General features: G+C 33.9%; 1 protein-coding gene across 6 annotated transcripts in view; it reads left to right on the plus strand.

The window, feature by feature from the left end:
• The first annotated feature begins 1,201 nt into the window (after positions 1-1,201).
• The window catches only part of LOC116340343 (serine/threonine-protein phosphatase 2B catalytic subunit 2-like), a 37,154-nt gene continuing 18,150 nt past the window's right edge, over positions 1,202-20,205 (plus strand). For 2 of the 6 annotated variants that reach the window (XM_031766797.1, XM_031766800.1), the window contains exon 1: positions 1,202-1,390. The gene's annotated coding sequence lies outside the window, so the exon portion shown is untranslated. Of the gene's footprint in view, positions 1,391-1,429; positions 1,903-14,569; positions 14,746-20,205 lie in introns of those variants that run through there. The other 4 variants (XM_031766802.1, XM_031766801.1, XM_031766798.1 and 1 more) reach the window with 4 other exon arrangements.

A 20,205-nucleotide genomic window follows, 5' to 3' on the forward strand; every position in this document is an offset into this window, starting at 1 on the left:
TAAATTTGTCGTAATTGAGTTTAAAAACGCTAAACTCTAATCAATCGTTTCGTTTGATTTTTAACGCCTTTTCCAACTCGCACACATTTTCTCTCACCTCATTCGTTACATTCCACCTTTTTTTAATTTTCTTTATTGCATACGCATTATTTGGCATGGAATTTGGTTTCTGTGTGTGTGTTTGGGTGTGAGATTGTATGCGATTGAGTTTTCATATGCAAAACGTCTTCAACGGACATGCTCGGTCGGTCATACCATGCAATGCAAATCCGTTTTCGAATTTGACATTTCGACGACGACGACGACGACGACGATACAAACGAAGGAGAGAAGAGGTAGAAATTCCATCAGATTTATTTAAATAGCCGTTGAGTGTTTTGTTTAAGATTTATGCGACAAACAAAACGATGTAGAACTGATCGAAACTGAAATCGATTAGGATAAATATGTTGGGTTGTTGCGTATTTGGATGACAATCAACTTGGAAATAAAAAAAGCCTGTATATATAGAATTTCTCGTTTTATCGTTCGTTTATTCGGTATTTGTAAATTCAAAGCACGGTGGCGAAGGCTCCACCACATCAACAACATCGATAAAAAAAAGAGTATCCGAGAGCGAGACACACATCTATGTGTTTTCGTGTACTCGTATTGATGTATCCATGTATTTTTTTTTTCGATTTTTTTGATGATGTGCAGTCACGGCGCACACACCAATCGCCCCATATTTGATATACAGATTATATATAGTGTGCATGGCACGAAAAAGAGACAACTAGTTTGTAAAACGGTGTAATAATATGTATGATTGACTCGACTGTGGTCAAGAGTGAGTAAAATATATTCTATCCATAACGAATGTTCCAATACCAATGAGTGGGTAATGTGTGGTGTTGTTTCAATTACGCTCATTTGATGATATTATACCGTACGTTTGTTCGCGCATTTGCTAAATTCACTTCTAGTATCAGTAAATATCATTTCGTGTGCTATACACACACACTCATACAGTCGCGCATGTACATACACATCGTTACTTGTGCCACTGCTTTGTTGTATTTTTTGTAATCATTTCGTTGTATTTCGTTCACTCGTACACCAACACACTCATACATCTGCTGCATTTGTGTGTCGGTTTCGGTTGGTTCACCTGTTTCTATCTCGTTCATTTTCTGATTTTACGCAATGTCAAACACAGTGTAGATGCCTTCGTTCTAATAAGGTTCGCGCGTGTATTTTTTATACGTTCTTCTTTGTCGACATTATTGATTGTCACTTTTTTTTCGTACAATATATACTTCATGTGTATACACACAGAGCAGTTTTTTACATCTCTCTGTCGTACCACACACGAAAAAGCGAAAACGAGAAACAACACAATATTTTATTGGTAAAAGAATCAAAGAATAATAAAAAAATAAATAAATAAATAAATTTCATCCATTCATTCTAACCGAGACGACAACAAGAAGAAGAAAAAAAAATATCCACAAAAAAGCGAAAATTACGAGAGAAAAAAAAATTGAAATTATAATAAAATAAACGGAATTGAATACAACCGTATAAGAAAATAGTAGCGCGCACTAGTGACACAATACTCGCAAAGGGAATAGGCAAAAAGAAGAAAAAGAAGAAGAAGAGAAAAAAATCAGCGAAATTTCTCATTAAAACGGATGCAGTATTTTTTTTTATTTTTGTCAGCATTTGAGATATCTTCATCATCGTCAGCATACCGCGAATATCAAACGTGAACGATTCGAGCAACAACAAAATAATAAAAGAAAATAGTGTGATTTTTTTGCTCACCTTTTTCGTTGATTATCATTTTATAGTTGAATTAACCTAGAGAAAGAGAAGTGACACACACAGAAAGAAATAGAAATACGCAACAGAGTTTCAATAGTGAATATATTTTTTAGTTCATTTTCATTGAAGCAACAAAATAAAACCGAAGAAGCAAAAAAAAAAAAATTGTGTGTGCAAATTAAAACAGTACACGCGCATTAAAAAATAAATAATCACGAAAGAAATGAAGATATAGGATAAAATGAAAGAAGATTTTTTTTTGATATCGGATTCGGATAAAGTGCGATTGTGCGTGTGATAACTATTTCAAAGAACTGAAAACAAAATTTATTTATACACCTTCTGATGATAAAACAGTTTCATTTCTCAGTTGTGGTTATATTTTTTTTTGATTGGTTTGTCATTGGTTCGGTTATGTTGAGAGGCACAAATGTTGAACGAAGTTTTTAAAAAGCAACAATTAAATTTACGCTCAGTGCTAATACGTGTGGCCAACAGTGTATGTGTGCTGAACGGTGTGGTGACACATTCGTAAAACGGGCTAAGTTGAAAAATATATTTAAAAAAAAATTAACCATCAAAACACTTTTTTTCTTACTTCCATTCAACCAATCAATTTTTTCTTATTATAATGAATATATAATATACATTGTTCAATTCTCTATCTGTATTTATAGAGAGATGTCACACATATTTTGTATCGTGTGTGTTTTTTTTAAGAATAAGAATTGACGGAGATCTTTGTTATGTTTACATTGAAATAAGCAAATTTTCTATCATTATTGGTCATCTTTTTTTCACTCTCTTGTTTGCTTGATCTCGTTCGCTCAAATCATTTTTTTTCTCTTCTACTTACGTTTATCTATTTCACAATGCACTTTCAGTCATATTTTCTCATTCTCGTAAAACAACTGACGAGATCGGTCAGGTCGAAGCGGTCTATATGTGCATTACATTGCATTTATCTGTCTATCTCTTTAGTATGAACACGAAAAACAAATTAACTAACTTACAACATCTTCTTTTTTTCATCTAGCTAATGTATGCATTAAGGGCTCTATGTAGTCTTGATGTTTTTTTCATCTTCTTATTCCGAAAACAGTATTTAAATTGAATAATTAAATGTGAACCGATAGAAAGAAAGAGAGAAAATAGCAAAACGCATGCTATCTGAAATGGTGTGTTAAGTACGAAAAACGGCGGCAATAACGGTGCAAATATGGTACAGCCGAAAATAACTTGAGAAATCTCTCAACAACAAAATGTATACACGCAAACTGTACTCCTATTGGCACTTAATCGAAACAAACAACACATCAACTAACTATTCAATTCAATGTTGATCGAATTTGTCGGTTTAATAAATGGTCGACTTTGTTCTTTTATTAATATTATACCATGCGTGCGGTAGCAAAGAAATGCGGGTGCCATATATCAGATGGTTGTAATTTTTACCTCATCTCGTTGTCAATTCATTAAGAATTAGTTTTCTATGCAAGAAATGTGTGTGTGTATGTCATCGTTTGTTTCCTGTTTATCAATAATTCCACAAATCTTGTTCATTCGCTTAATCTGAATTCAAATCGAAATGTTTAAATTGGCAGTTTTCTGATCTTATTCTATTTTCTTATTATGCTGCGATAAATCTATACGATTTATCTTATTAAATCAGATGTTTTTCGCACATCGCCCCCTTTAAATTGGTGAAATGTCTCTTGTCTATTAAATTTAGATTATATCATGTATATTGAACAAAAAAAAATTCGATGCAGCACAATTTTTCAATAAGAAAAAAACAATTTGGCAACTAAATGGATGCAAAATCAACAAAATGTTCGAAATTCGTTCATTCTTTTCAAAGAAATTTTTTTAAATCTAAACAAAGTATATAAGTTCATATGTGTAGTTCTTTACATATACGCTTTGGTATAAATATTTACTTTGGGTGTTTTTTTTTCTACATATTCTCGGCTCTCTTGCTCACTATCGTTAATACGTCGACAACGACAACGACGACGGGGGGACGATAAATGTACAAGCATTTACGATTTTGTACACAAGAAATGAAAAACAACAGGGAAAAAAGGCGAACTCATACGGAAGGGCGAGCGCGTTATTTTTTTTCTATTCTTTTGGTGAATCTTTTAATTGAATTCGCTGCACGAGCGGTATCCATATATGTGATTGCATGTGTGTAAAAGAGAGAGAGAAGAAAAAAGGAGAGAGCGAGAATGTGTAACGATAGTGATGATGGTGGTGTGAGCGTGTGAGCGAACAAGCCATTTCTCTGTTTATTTTAAATGTGAGTCTTTGGAACATCGGTATGCGAAGCTTGTAAATATGTAAATTTTGTATACATAAAGTCACAATATCTAATATGGACACACCATCGGTGTGTAAAATTATGGGTCGCTCTCTCTATATATACCTTTTTGCTGCTCGTTGAGCGCATAAAATGAAAGAGAGCTCTTGTATTGATTATGGATATTAATACGCGCGCCAAAGAACGATTCTATTAAACGGATACGTACCGAAATCCATATATGGACTCTTAGTCAAGTGATATGAGAGTATTTGGAGTGTTGGTTTTCGACATATTTAATAAAGGAGAATGAAAAAGATGTAAACTTTTTCTTAATACAAAATTAAACAAGCCGACGATAGCATTTAATCAAAAACAAAACAAAGTCATATATTTGCTCTTTTCAAATATTCTTACTGATGTTGTTATTCGCTTTTTTTTACTAATTTCCTTGGTTCGTTTTCATTCGGCATATTACTTTTTTTCGGCAAATGGTGTGCACACGTCATATAAGATGACTCAAAGAAAGAGCGAAAGAAAAAGCTATCATATTGTTATCGTAGTGACACTAAGCCAATTGTTGCTATCGAATTTTTTTTTTCCTAATAGCCATATGAGTCAAACAATGTGTGTGGAGAAAGAGAAAAAAAAAAAAACCAAAAAAAAAACCATTTCAAATTCAATTAGAATCCACCTTTTGTGGCGTGTGAGAAAATTACTTTTAAATAATACGAAACATGAGAATTGCTGAGCCAGTTGAGAGTTATAATAATACCAAAGTCGGTTAAAAGCTCGTTTTTTCTCTCTTTTCCTCTCCCCGTTCTCTGTCATTTGACAAATAGAAAAAAATGGATATTTAAACGATTGCCGTGTATGTCTTCGTGCATTGAATACCATGCCATGCACAGAATCTCGCCCGCAGCAATACTGTTGGCACGATTTTCTTAGTTAATTTACTCTTTGGTTGTGTGCACATCAAAGCCATTTTGAGGTTTCGATATTTTTTATTATGCACACACAAATACACACGCTTCGATAGAGAGGTTGGTGAAGTGCATACGCACCATCAATCGCATCAAGCATCTTTGAATTCGATCAAGAAGCGAGATAATTCAACCTAAATCGAATAACATAATATATATATAATTCCAATTTTAGCTGTTAACTGTCCAACCGAAACACTTCAATCGATTTTCTGTGCATCTCTATCTATCGCAATATGTTCGCTCTGTCTTTTGCTGTATTGAATCGATTACGGATTCTGAAAATAAGTTGGCATTCGAATTGGAATTTGATGCTTGTTTGGAATTTTCTAAGTATCACTTGAAAATGTACTTCATTCGTATGGTATGTGCTTTTATGCCATAATTTTCTTTTTCTATGGTTTCGCTACGAATGTTTGTGTGTGTGTAAGTGCTTGAATGTTTGTGCATATTTCGTCCGAGTCCACACAAAAAGCTGTACTTCACTTCATTCTCTCTATCGTTCGCTGTTTCTCTCCCTTTTTATTATTTTCGATTGGTCCATTGCACAAAACTACGCATTTGTTTACCTCAATAATGTTGCACAATCGGGATTATTTCCACTAGAATATCCTTTAAAGTAACAACTTTAATTCCGTTTAACAAACGTCGCACAATTTGCCAATGCAACTGAATCAACGTTTGTTCAATGCATGTCAATGTGGTGTATATTGAATGGCCTCTATTTTTTTTATGGCACTTTTCTCGTTGTATGCGACAATATCTTATGACTTTTTTTGCGTCTAAAATCCAATCGAAAAATGGATAACAATAGATTTTTCTAACGGCTACAGAATTGGCATTGTATGCTTTTTGCCATTTCTCTTTCTTTCTCTCTCTCTCACACACACATACGCTCTCTTTTTGAAGAGATATGTCCGCATTGTGCGAAAAACAATAATATAACAACAACAAAATAAACAAAACTCCAAAATGGCCTTCAACTCGTAATGACTTGATTTTATGCTTTTTGACCGGCGCACTTCTTACCTAAATATTTAATACGGTTTCGATAAAATCATACATACAACCCACCGAATTTCCATTTCGATGAACTTACGATGAAAAGTGAACAAGTATTTCCCATGTAAGACATAAAATAACTGATCGAAATGTGTTATTTATTTTATTGGTTCGAAATATCGTTGCATTTATAATTCGGAATTTTATGTGAAAATCCATTTCCAACAAAAAGCTATCAAAATGTTTTTATTCGAATTCATGCGATTTAAATGCATACATGTTTTAAAAACCAATCCCGATCTGCATTGGAAAATATAAATAAATGAAAGATATTTATCCAAAACAATAGCATTCCAAAAGTTACACCCAAAAAGCTTCAGGCGCCCATCAATAATTAAAATACCTGTAAAAGTTATGTAATGAATCCGTCGAATGTGGAAGAAAAGCGAATTTAAATGTTTTATGTATGTGTGCGCGTAGATTTAGCAAAAAAAAAAAAAATTCATAAAAATGCATCAAGCGCACATATTTGATAATGATGAGAGCCGCTGTAGCATATTGATTTAGCTATTATCGCATTTCATGACTAATATTTGTATTGTTTGAATGAAAAGAGAGATGTATTAAACAAATAACAAAAAAAGAAATCGAAACGGGGCAACGGGACAGTAAAAGGCCAAAGAATCGCTAGACTGATTCAATCAAGCGGTACAACGAATCAGATGACGGTCATATAGCTTGTTGGAGAGAATGAATGCAATTCTCCTTCTCGCTTGGCTTGCCTGTTGAACTTTTCGAATGTAAAGGAAATATGGGTCGGCCTATTGTACATATGTTGTTGATTTTCTATTCAATTAATTCGCAAAAACATCGTTCCGATTCATTTTATCTCATTTATTCGATTGCACACGGCTTTACTTGAGAGACAGCGGACACACACACACACACAAACACCATATCGAAATCAGAACCGAAAACTCTCTTTTTCTTTAGTTGTTGCTTGTTGTTTTATGTATCGCGCCTCTATCGGTATCTATATGTATGTCGATCTGCACATAATTAATTTAATATATGCCGTCAACAAATATTTACATTGTTTTCACGGAGACGGGAGAACGAGAGCAAGAGAGAGACACACACAGGGAGAGAGAGAGAGGGCGCGCTTGTTAATTTTCTACTTACTTATGTACAAATACAAGCCATCTATTCCAACAAGCGCGCCAACACTCTGTATGTGTGTATATTCACATGACAACGATAGAGAATCGCATTCTCGATACCGCCATCGTCACCATCGCCGTAGTCGCCGTTGTCGTTGTTGTTGTCATCGTCATTATCGCGAGTAAAGCGAAAAAAAAGCGAGAGAAATACATTATAAATATGCTCGATATATTAGATACATCGTTAGTTGTTAATTTTTTCTATTTTATTTTTCATTTTATTGTTGTTGGTTTTTTGTTTGTTTGTTTGTTATTTGATTCACGAGCGTTTGCGTTCAAGCCATATGTCTAATCCGAGTGGAAGGAGTGAGACGAAAAGTACGAGAAAGAATATAGAAAAAAATGAAACAGTAAAAACTTGAATAAATAAATGAATATAAATCTAAATCAAAATCATCAGTGAGAAACTGAGCTTCTGTCTCAGAATCGATGTCTTGGGTCTTCGCATTTCTCATTCGCAACCGCATTGTCGTGTTGTCAGTATGTTTTTCAGTGTTTCGTATTCGTTCTCAAATCGTTTTTTTTTTCGTTCTCACATTCAATTTTGATGCGATCCGAGAATAAGCTTACTTTTAATTTATACAGGCGACACAATTGCGAATAATGTGTTGAAACGCGCTCGATCTAGCATACATTATGGCCCATAACAATTTCGTAATTTTAGTGAATTACAACTATCTTATAGACCACCGACTTTTCTCGTTCTCTCTCGTTCTCTCTCCGTTGACAGCGCCAATTTCAGTATATTGAGTTCACAAAGCGCGAATAAACAAACCCAAAAACTTGCGCGCACACACATTACGCACGGTATTCGAATCGATGAGAATGGATGGGCATAGAATCGAACGGAACAACGAGTAGATACAATCTGAATGAAAAAAAAAGAGAACAGAAATACAAAAATAAAAATATTAAATGTGAAACCCTGACGACAACGGCACTGTTGAATCGAAAGCGAAAACAACACCACGGACAATACAGTAAATTAGCACCAAAGCGACCGACACAAACATGTACACACATACACATATCCACCTACAGGTGTTTTATTTTCACCTCCTTGTGATTGCGTCCACTTATTCATCTTAAACGTTTTATTTACATCACAGTGAATAACAATGTGACTTGGATCGTTGGAAGTGCACTGTTACGAACGCATCAGTGTCAAACAATTTGTGTGTGTCACATTTCGACTTTGACATCTTCATTTCCCAGAATAACAAAAATCAAAAGAAAAAGAAGAAAAAAAAAACAAATCGGAAAATTACGCTAAACATCTTTCACAATAAACTCAATGGGCACTAGCCAACACTAGCCATACAGATAATTATTGTAAATGATTTACACTTGAACAATGACATTTTATTGTGATGAAATTAATGCGGCAATTTCAATTTTAAAGCTGAACTCTGATTGATAGCCGTTGTGTGTAGACTGAAACACATATCGCTTGTTGCCTATTTTGTCGTTGTTCGTCTTCTGAAAATGGTTGAGCAAGCATGCTTGCATGCTCATTCAATTTTCGATTGACATACAGTGTGTCATCATGTTATACAGGTGCCGTCGCCATTGCCGCCTGTTTCATATGAAATGCCATTCTTCCTATCATATCCATTAATCAGTTGTAAATGAGACGCGAAGCATAAACGTCAATTTTGAAAGTTTTTATTGTTAAAAACAATGAATGATGTGAATAGTTTTGTTATAAAAAAAAAATTATAAATATATACTGAGAATTTTATGGCTACTTATGGCCCCCTTGGTTGTGTATTGGCCACCTTCGAGCAATCTCATTATTGAGTCATGTACATTCGACAGTGTATTTGTGTGTTTGGCGCACAAAATATCACAGTATTTTTGGTTTGGTACGCCCTGATTTTTCTAAATTTAACAAGAACAAGCAAACAGAAAAAAGAGAAATGAAAATACACTGAGAAAGAAACAGAAGAGAAAAAAAAAGTACAGAAGAAGTTGCAAACAACACATAATATAGAATCTATATCGATCGTGTTGTCCATACAATAACAAAAACAAATACGAAAAATGAACGGAGAGAGAAATCGCATCTTTAGCGTTCAAAACAATCTCATTCGTTTTGTGTGTGTGTGTGTGTGTGTATGTTTGTATTTTCTTCCACATATTGTGGCGTGTTGTTTATCTTTTGACATAGACACAAAAACCAATATATACCTATTTTTTCTACTCCGAAAACATCCAAATTGAATTGTTATCACATATCGTTTCAGTTTCTTTCGCTCACAATCATTCACTTCAACAAAACAGTCCAATTTCATTTGGAAAATTGTGACTCAAACGCTGATTAGTGATTACACCTCACGGTCCTTTTTCGCTCATTTGCTTGCTATGTCCTTTATTTGCGTAAAAATGATTTAATACATTATTAACTTGGATGCATAGGTGATGACGAGGGTTCCTAGGATGACCCCCCCCCCCCCTAATATATTTTACCCTAAACAATTTGGAAAAGGGGGACCTTTTTTTTTTTTTTTGCTCTTCACACTTTTTTTGGCCGAGAAAATTCTTTCGATTTGCTAGGGATTTTCACCTCAAAAAGTGACTTCCAAAAAAAAAAAACGATTTTTGTGTCATTTTTGGATTTGCAAGGCAATTTGAAGTAGGAAAATTCTTTTGATTTGCTAGGGATTTTCGCCAAAAAAGTGACTTCCAAAAAAAAAAAAACGATTTTATCCTCATTTCGTACAAATTGTTGACATCGTCAGGATGGATTTTTCCAGGAACCCCCTACAGAATTTTGCCATCAACACCCCCCCCCCTAAAATTTTTTACGTCATCATCTATGACTTGGATGTGTGTGCGCGTGTGTGTTGTACACAGTTTTTTAGTTCTTTTGTTAACCCAGTTTGACTTGGTTAATTTGAATGAAGGTGGTGAGTGGATGACGGTCGGCCATTGTGTCTACATTATCTTCAGCCCAAAAGCTCAATGATATGAAAAATAAAGTACTTACACGAATCAAGATTCAATGAAATAACACCAAAAAACACGCGAACGATAATTAAAGAGTCATATACACACAACCTTTCACCATCATCACCAGACAATATATTTGGATTTTGTCATCTGGATATTTCAGTTCATCTGGATAACGTTAGGCGATGATACGAAATGAAAACAATAGAAGTGATTGTTGTATTGTATAGGTTTAAAAATACTACCATAACTATAACAATCACTTCTTTTGTGTTCATTTCGTATCATCGCCTAACGTTATCCAGATGAGCTGAAATATACAGATGACAAAATCTAAACATATTGTCTGATCATCACATTCATCAGAATGTAATGTCCATGTAAAAAAGATATTTATAGTCATGTATATATGACGCGCGCGAGAGCATGTTGTTTTTCTCTCTGTTTTTTTTTTTTAATTCATAGCTCTCAATGGTTGTTGGTGCTGTTGTTGTTGATTTCATTTTCCGGAAAAGAGATTGTCGCACACAAAAGGATGTCGAGACCTAAGTGGCACCTGTAGTCGACGACTAAGAATTTTAAGAATTTATTCAAGTCCATTTGAATCGCAGCTAATTTTATCTCCCATTCGTATAGGCGTTTTAATTATTCAAAGGCTCGGCCATTGTCGATTCAATCTCATTTTAAGGAAAATTTTTGTAATGGGTCTCGTACTCTCTCACCTTCTAGCTCTCATTCTTTCTCACTCATTCACTCTTACATTCTCTCGGAGGCGTAAGGAGTAACGCTTATATCTACCGCTCACGCAAAAAAAACCGAAAAAAAACTCTTAATGAATTGAAAGAAAAAATAGAAATAAAAAAAAACAATCTTGCACACATATACAAGCAGCGAGTACGAGAAGAAAGTGAGAAATAACCTACAGAAACAAAGAGACAAAACTGTAGATGCTGTGCCATTCTGTAGTGCTCTGCGTGCTTTATGTACTTGGTTTCATTTGGGTTAATTTTGATCACAGAAAATACAAAGTGTAATTGGACAGGCAACGCACATACTTGATTGCAAACAACCAACAAACTAAACTGAAGACAGAACGATTGAAAGATATTATTTTTGTTCAGTTTCACAAACAACAACAGCAGCCACAACAAGAAAAACAACAAAACATACGAAACATTTATAACACACACCATTAAGAAAAACAGCGAAAAAAGATAAACGAACAATAATATTGACCAATTTTTTGAGCCAAAACAAAAGAAAAGAAACATAAATCAGACACAAACGCCATTGTAAATGGAAAATGTGCATTTCGTTGTCTTATTTGAAAGTAGACAGGAAAACAGAAAATTATCCGATTAGCACTCAAAAAATGGCACAATAATAAAAATAAAGCAGAAAGGAAAAATGAAAAATGGAAAATCGTTAAATTAAGTTTTTTATGACATCCTCAAAATAAAAACGTGTCGGAACTTTTATGCCGCTCTAAAAAACACGTCATTTTTATTACGTTATAGAAATTTGTATTGAATAAATTTGTTTTCTATGCTGCTGCTGCTCTCTCTCTCTCTCTTTCCTGTTTTTGTTTCAATTTCGTTTTCGAATAAAAACTATAGGATGCAAAAAGTTGAATAAAGTAAGACTTACCAAATATCAAAGACCGAACTTGCTCTATCAAATCAAATTCAAAATTATCATAAATCTATTCAATTAAAAAGAATTGCATTATATCATTATGTTTCAATACTAAAATATTCTATTCGCTGAGGAAAAAAAACTGAAAAATCTCTGCGGCTCAGCGCAACCACTCGAGAAGCCGTGATATTATTTGATTTGATTTGGTTTGTGTTATCATTTATCGCACATCGTGTATGCAATAAAAGTATTATAACATGAATGGGATATGCATGGGAATGAGTGCACAATGTGGTATGTATGAGAGTTGTGTGTGGGTTTTTTTTTCTCTGTTCAAGTGGTTAGCCAGAACATTGCGCGATGCAAATACGAGATACAATGTTCTTGAAAAGCTTCGTGTAACGTAACTCACTACAATAAACATTTACAACAGCCACGATGGGAACGATGACGAGAATATACATTATATTTTGACATACAACAAAGGCACCCAACAAAATTCATTGCAAACTAAAAACTTGCCAATGCTTCAATCAGTCTGTCGTCGTCATTCTTCTGTTGTGTGTGCTTGCGTTCGAAGTGCGCTCAAATACGCGCACTCACTTTGTTTTCTTCTTCATCATCATCATCCATTCAGCGCTCTAGCTTCTGTTTACTCACATATTTCGGAACGCCAAGTTGTTCCACAGGCATTCATATTTCGGATGCCTTTCATTGTGTTTATATTTACATTTTATATTGGCCTCTGAAAGAATAAATGAGTGAGCGAGCAAGTGAGAGTTGCTGTGATGTTGAATATCCTTCAGTCATTTTTCACTTCTATATATCGCTTTTATTTGTTTCGTCAAATAACAATGAATGATTTTTGTTTCAGTGTTATTCATTCTGTAGTCAGTCTTTGTGTGTGCAATTTCATTCTTCATCTCTTTATCATTCGTATAAAAGATTACAATCCATACTATTTTGCGGCTATTAAAATGTTTTCGCACTCTATCTTGTATCTATGCGAGTGCTCTTTTCATATTGTTCGATTTTCCTTCCTATCTCTCTCGCTCTATCTAGAGATATATAGATGGATACTCACTTTAAACGGCATGAATGGACGTCACATTGACTTGAAGACGAAAGAGGGTAGCAAATGTTCGATCCCGGTTCAACAGGAACATAGAAAAACGAATCTTACGACTTTTTTTAAAAATATTTTTTCTCACAATCGTACGGTCGTTTTTCGTGTTTGTATGTTTTGTATACAACACGAAAAAAGTTTGTATGACACAACGATTGAATTAATATTTCAATTCTAATTAAACTGATGAGAACCTGTCGATGTCTTTTTGCTTTTGTGTTGGATGTCAATGCCGGAGGGATCAAAAAACGAATTTCAATGTAATTCAAGTTTATTGCTTCCTTGCGAGAAATCAAAGATGGATTTTCCGTGAAGCCTTGTGCCGCACACCATCCAGAGATATTTTTTTTGTGTGATGTTTGTTTTTCTTTTTAACATTTTTCATTTGAACTATCTATCATGGACGTAAACATATTTCATGGTGCATAGCATCGTTATAGCGTATCGACAGGCATTTGTAGCAACAAGAAAGATTAAAATCGGTTAAAATGTATCGGTATTTCTTCTGTTGCTTTTATATTATTATTTTTTTTTACTTCAATCGTTTGATCCCCATCACGCACACACACACACATACTTATCGCTTTCTTCTTTCGCTCAGCTCTTGTGCTGAACATCGACAGCAGGAATAGAAACGACAACGATGACAACGCAACAACAATATAATATTCCCACAGTGAATGAGTGCGCATGCGACATATACAAATGCATACAAATACTATGAAAAAAAGCCCGTTTTGAAAGCTCACACTGACTCGCAGTGTGAACGAATCGTACACTTCAAACTTTTTACTAATACGCTAAAATTCGAATAGTCTTCATCGATGCACAAACATACAAATACATGTTAAATGTACACTGATCAAAATTCAACAACATATTTTTTTCCTCCTCTTTGCAAATGATCTCGCTTACCGTTCTCATCTTGTATCTAAGATTTCATGGGTTGAAATTGTGTTGAGGTTTTCTTCATTTTTCATTTCTTTGCTTCGTCTTCTTTAAATTGAGTAAATGGTTTTAAGGAACATGATAAAAGAGCAAACAAACATAAAAGCTAGACAAATAAAGGGAATATGAAAAGTCCACACCAACTAAGAATTTTTTAAATGCAAAAAAAAATCATTTGGATTTCATTTTCTTCGGTCATTCAAACATTATTATGATTGTATAGAGTAATGGGTCCCTTCTTCGGTGAATATAAATTGGAGAGTAAAAAGGTTTAGTACACCAAATGCTTTCAATTCGAGGCGTACGGTGTGAGAGCGCACCGAGAATACACCACATAGTAAAAATGAGTGTGTACACATATTTATGCGCTTTAGTATATGTTTTTTACAGTCCATTTGTGTTGCTATCCATTTTCTGCACATGTGTACGTGATGTGAGATGTGCACACCGCTTTCGTATCCATGTATTCGTACGTGCTGACTTGATTGATGGTATTGGTAGTGGTAGTGGTGAAAAAGCAGCAGTATTAGCACTGCGATGTTGAAAACACCGAAACAGTATACACAGTACTGACTAAATGGTTAGAAGAAAAACGGTGCGGTAACACAGCGCAGGAAATAGGATTTCTCTTCTCATATTTATTATGTGAACAAGTAAAACAACGAAAAAAAAAGAATATATATACATATTTAACAATATTGAGAAATCAAACACGCCAGTGCCCTGTAACTAATGCTGTTATACGCGCCATGTGCAGTTGTATTTGTGAGGGTATGTGAAATATTGAGACCGAAGACATATACACAGATATAAAAATATCTTATATCTGTTATAACAAAAAAAAAAGAAATATGAAAACGAATTATTTGTTGAACGACCGAAAGGAAAAAAGCGTAAAGAAAAACAAGGGAAGAAGAGAAAGTTGAGACAAAAGCAAAGAATTTAATGAAATGGAATCAAGCTAAAGCCAAAAAAGTGTTGTAAAGTAAATGAAGAACATGAAGTAGGAACGAAAAACAGAAGACACACACACTAAACAGAATGGAATAAGCCGTATAGAGCTGGAATTTTGAGCTTTAAATAAGTTGTTGTTTTTCATTTGTAATTAAAAGTAAAGCCAAAGAAGTAGAGGAATTTGCAAATAGATAAAATGCAAATGACAACGGAATTTACTGAACAAAATGGAACACTGAAATGAAAATTAAGTCAACGATAGCTGACAACGTGTTTTTGTTTTAGCTAAAGGGGCAAAAGATGTAAATTTCATGAAAATTGATGTCGAGTCAAATCGAATCAAGCTCTTCTTTCTCTTACTCTCCCCTCTTTCTCTTTCTCAAATGTGTGATGATAGTTTGAGGCAAATACGATATACATACTAAAAGTGACCTGTCACAAGAGCAATTCTTGATTCTGTGCATACGAGTGAATAAAATGAAAAACGATTTTCCAAAGAAAAACGTGATGTATGCTTGTGTGTGTATTTGTTAGTGTCACGCGGACCATACGCAACAACCAAGTTTAAATTGACAAAAGGAGACAGCGTAAGTCTTTCACGCTACACACGGAATTCTTTCATTGAATTTGTCGCCGCATCACTAAGAAAACCAATAAGAACATTTATATTTACCAAAAAAAAACGAATCGTTGTATTTATCAATGTTGACATTTTTTTGTTATTTTGCTTCTTCATTCCGGAAACTGAAGACAATAACCATCAAGAGCAAATACAATTCGTTCATCAGAAAAGCAAAGTGTTCGCTTTGGTGTCGCGAAAAATGTGTAAAAGACTTTAAAAAAATGAAATTTGATTCGAAACGCAAAAAAAATAGCGAATAAATGAAAGTAGTTGAAATGGACGGTATATTGTGGTTCACATAAATGTACACAATGGAAATAAAGATATTTGCATGAAATGTACGTGGAACAAGTTGATTAACACTGAATAAAGCACAAAATTCAAATATTGATGTTCAAAATAAGTGAATTCGGAATAAATGTATAATTTATTTTGCACACACAAATGCCGTTGTCGCGAATGAATATTTTCTGAATGAGCTGTAATTTTCTGAATGAGATGGTAGCTGAATTTTGAATTGCACACCACCACATTTCGTGTTCTATTTCGATCGTGTGTTTGTAAATGCTATTCAGGTTTTTCGCCAAGCGGAAATAGTTTTGAAATAGTTATGTGTTACAAAAAAGAGTGAATTAATATCAAAGCTTATTTGTGCACTCTAAAAACTTCCAACTTTTCGATTAGATTTCGTATTAAATTAACAGCAGAAATGAGAAAGAAAGGTTGTCGTCGCGATGTGACAATGATACGATGTATCACATACAGTATTTGTGGATTTGTTTCATTATATGCGTGTGTGTGAGAGAGAGAGAGAGAGAGAGAGTGTGTGTTGGTTTTTGTGTGTATTTGTTGTGTAAATGATTTGATGGAAATTAATTTTAATATAGCGAAGCATTTGTCGTCTTTGTATTTCATTCTAAAATATTGAAATACTTATCAAACGCGATGTAGAAAACTTCTATTCATACCGAAACATGTTAGATACACGTCTCTTAACAAAACTATATGGTATACAATGGGAGTTTTTTTACGGTTCTTGTTTTATTTATTTATTTTTATTTTTTCAATTATATCTTTGGAATTGAGAGAGCAAGAGAGAAATTAGATATATTTATATTTCAATGTGAAAATTGTTTGGAACTGTAACGAAACCATGACCGATATCGCGCGTTTAAATCATGTTAAGAAGCTGGATGAGATATGTTCGATGATTGCCTTCATCAAATGCCGTACGTTCCCACGATATGATGAAATAATTTAAAAACACTAAGTACCAACCCCTCTGCATTACAGCGGAAGGATAATCGAATCAAACACACAAACAGTCAACGAAATGAAAGTACTGCAATGACTTCATCACTTGATGAAACCTCAATAGATAAAGAGAAGAAAAAAAAAAAATACACAGTAAAAACACCAATGGAGGAAGAGAAATCAAAGAAAATAGAGAGTGAGAGAGAAAATGTCTGCGAGCAATCTAAATGTGAACAATAATACATGATCTAATGTTTACAGAAAAAAAGTGTTTAAAGTATTTAAAGGGTCATTATTTCAAGTGAAAATGTTCAGACGAGCGAAAATTTGTTGAAAACTTTAGAATTTTCGTCCGTTTTATTGCATTACATATGCTCGTATCCGCATGTGTTATGGGACCTACTTTTTTCCTCTCTTTCTCTCTCTCTCTCTCTCTCTCTCTCTCTATCTTCTCTTCATTTTAACTAAATCACTAAAATGTGCGCGTGCTTCGTTCATTATCGTTTCTAAAGCACTGAATTATGAATTCAGATAGCTAGCGATGCTGCTGCACGTCTCACTTTCTCTCTTCCTTCCTTACGCACAAATACATATACATACATACACCATCGTTTCTCTTTATATTGCTCAATTCAGTTGCCTGCTGCAATATGAAACCTAAATAATAACAAATTCATTCCTTTTCAAGTGCTTTTCAGTGGAGTTTCTCTTTATTATTAATTAAGAGAATCCGATTATTGTTGTTTGTAAAGAAATGTGTTGTTTGTATTTGTATTTTTAATATCAGGCGTTTATAAATAAAAAACCATTTAAACTACACTTTCGATTCGATTTTATGGAGTAATTTGCCAAGAATATATATAGCTTAAAAGTAGGTGTGGAATATAGCAAAATTATTATTTTTTGTCTATAATAAAAGTTATTTGCAATGAAAATATGCCGGCCCTAAAAAAAATACAAGAGCTTTGTAGCTCACTTTGTCGCTACATTTTTTTATGTCAATGGCATTTTGAAGCGTATGATTCTTCAGCTTTGTCTCCAAGCACATATAATTTGACCTACCAATTCGCGTTGATAAGCCAGCGAATCCTTTGAGAGCTTTTGAAACACAAACAAAAAGCAACAACAGCAACAATGAGAGCATTCATATATCATTGATGTATCCACATATACGTACGCACAATCCGACCGTAACATGGTTCACTTCAATTTTACTCATGGTACGAGTATGCGTGCATGTGAATACATTTATATATGAATACCATATCGAACACGCAACAAACCCATATTTATGATGCCAGTAAAATGGTAACAATTTTTTTTTCTTCTGTCTCTCTTTCTCCATCTATCTCTTAATGTGTTTGCTATTGTTGCCAACGCTTTTCGACTTTTCTCCTATGTGACATGAGGTGTGTGATTGTGTGCGTGTGTGTGCTGTCAAGGATGTAGCATGAATCGCGGATTCTACCGCATTCGGTCAAATCGGTCGCGATTAGGGATTCTATTGCATAAAGGAAATCATCGGTTCATGAATCTACTGTATTGAAACCATACCAAAGAGTAAAAGAGTACACATTTGTAAAACACGAAAAATCACTAAAACATACATACACATGAAACGTGTCCAATAAACATTTCTATAGTTCTCTCAATTTCGATGTGTGCATTATGCAAACAACAAAAAAAAATACTCCCAATGATCTCATCCGTAACAAAGCAGAGATATTTAATGTCACATGCAAACGCAACGAGTTTGTCATGTATTGTCAATATTTTAGACGAAAACCGAAATAATTACATTGAAATGTTGAACTTAATTCAATAATTTTAGACCATTTCAAATATTGCATTTTTTGATGATTTTTTGACTTTAAATGATTTCATAGAATCAGATAAAACAATATCAACCGAATTGAAGTGTCGGTGAGAGAAAGAAAAAATAAATAATTAAGTAAACGAAGACTGGTTTTGTTTGGCATATTTATACATTGAAATTGAATATAGACATAAAGGATATGTTAAATGGTGTCGTCATATTTATATAGATATAATATTTACACAGAGGAACACATTCTTACATCTTGCGGTCATAAGTTGGTTTTTTATGCTTTTCGTTTAATTCACAGTCGATAAGCTCTTTTACTCTGTGTCTCTGTTGTTCCATCTCATCTTATACGATGCACATATAAACGAATCACAAATCCGCAAAACAATTGAGAACGAATCAATTAAATGAAAACGATTGTCATACCAAATAATTAGCATGAAATTTATTTGCTGATGATTAGATGAAGCATCGCTTGCATTTATAATTCAGAGAAACTATTAGCGAAGAAATATTCGGTGCGAAAGAAAATTTCATTTAATTTTATTTAGCATTTGTCGAATACGATGCACAAACCGTCTATCATTTCGTTCATAAATAAGATTTTTAAAAATACATGAAATATATACACACCAATTATAAATAATCCGAAAGCATAAAAATCGGATGAAAAAGCATGTTTTGTTCTCTTTTTGGTACTATTTTCACTGTTGGAAATATACGAAGTAAGAAAATGTTGAATTTGATTTCAAGCAGTTTGGCAAAAAAAACTAAAAACACTGGAAATGTTGCGTTTGTCGGGCGCCGCTAGTGAGAAAGAGAATAAAGTTCCAAACGCCACTCTCTCTCATACACACAGAGAAAATAAACGGCCCATAAATTTGTGCTTGCTTTCATGTAAATGAATCATACTGTCGCTAATTAATTATCAAATGAAAGCGATTAAAAAGCGAAGGAATGAACAAGCAATGCAAAACATTTTCAGTCAGGGACAAGAGCAAATATTAATTATTTACTATGTGAAGAAGTTGGTTTGGTTTTCTTCCTTCGTGTTTTTATTTATTTTTTTTTTCTTTTTATTATTGGTGTTGTTGTTCTGTAATATTGTAGAAAATCGCGTAAAAAATAGAATGCCTCGTTTAATTCGCTTTTATACATGGTTATGGTCACATTTAAAGGAATGTGTAATAGTTCACACGCGATGGTTTATAAAATCCGTGAAGTTTTATGAATTCATTTCTTTGTGGTTTAGTTCTCTTTCACGTCGTCGTCTCTCTCTCTCTCTCTCTCTCTCTCTCTCTCTCTCGCACTCTATCGCACACACACAAACAAAATCCACACATACGTAGATATTTTTCGTTCTCTTATTCTCACAGTTTCTTAGCTAGTGGTGTTTAAATGTTGTGCTCTCTTTTCACAACAAAGTGCCTGTGTTTGGGACTTGTTGGCCTACATACTCAATTAGTTTTACACGTTCCGCCTTCATTTGAATGCTCATTTCAAAGTTTATGCCCAAGCGCAAACTGCACATTGACCAATTACTTTAGAGCCCGTCGTAGTGTTTAAAACTTTATGC

This window comes from Contarinia nasturtii, unplaced genomic scaffold (genome assembly GCF_009176525.2).
Source record: "Contarinia nasturtii isolate CC-2019 unplaced genomic scaffold, AAFC_CNas_1.1 Cnas_scaffold_630, whole genome shotgun sequence".
In the NCBI taxonomy this organism is placed as follows: domain Eukaryota; kingdom Metazoa; phylum Arthropoda; class Insecta; order Diptera; family Cecidomyiidae; genus Contarinia; species Contarinia nasturtii.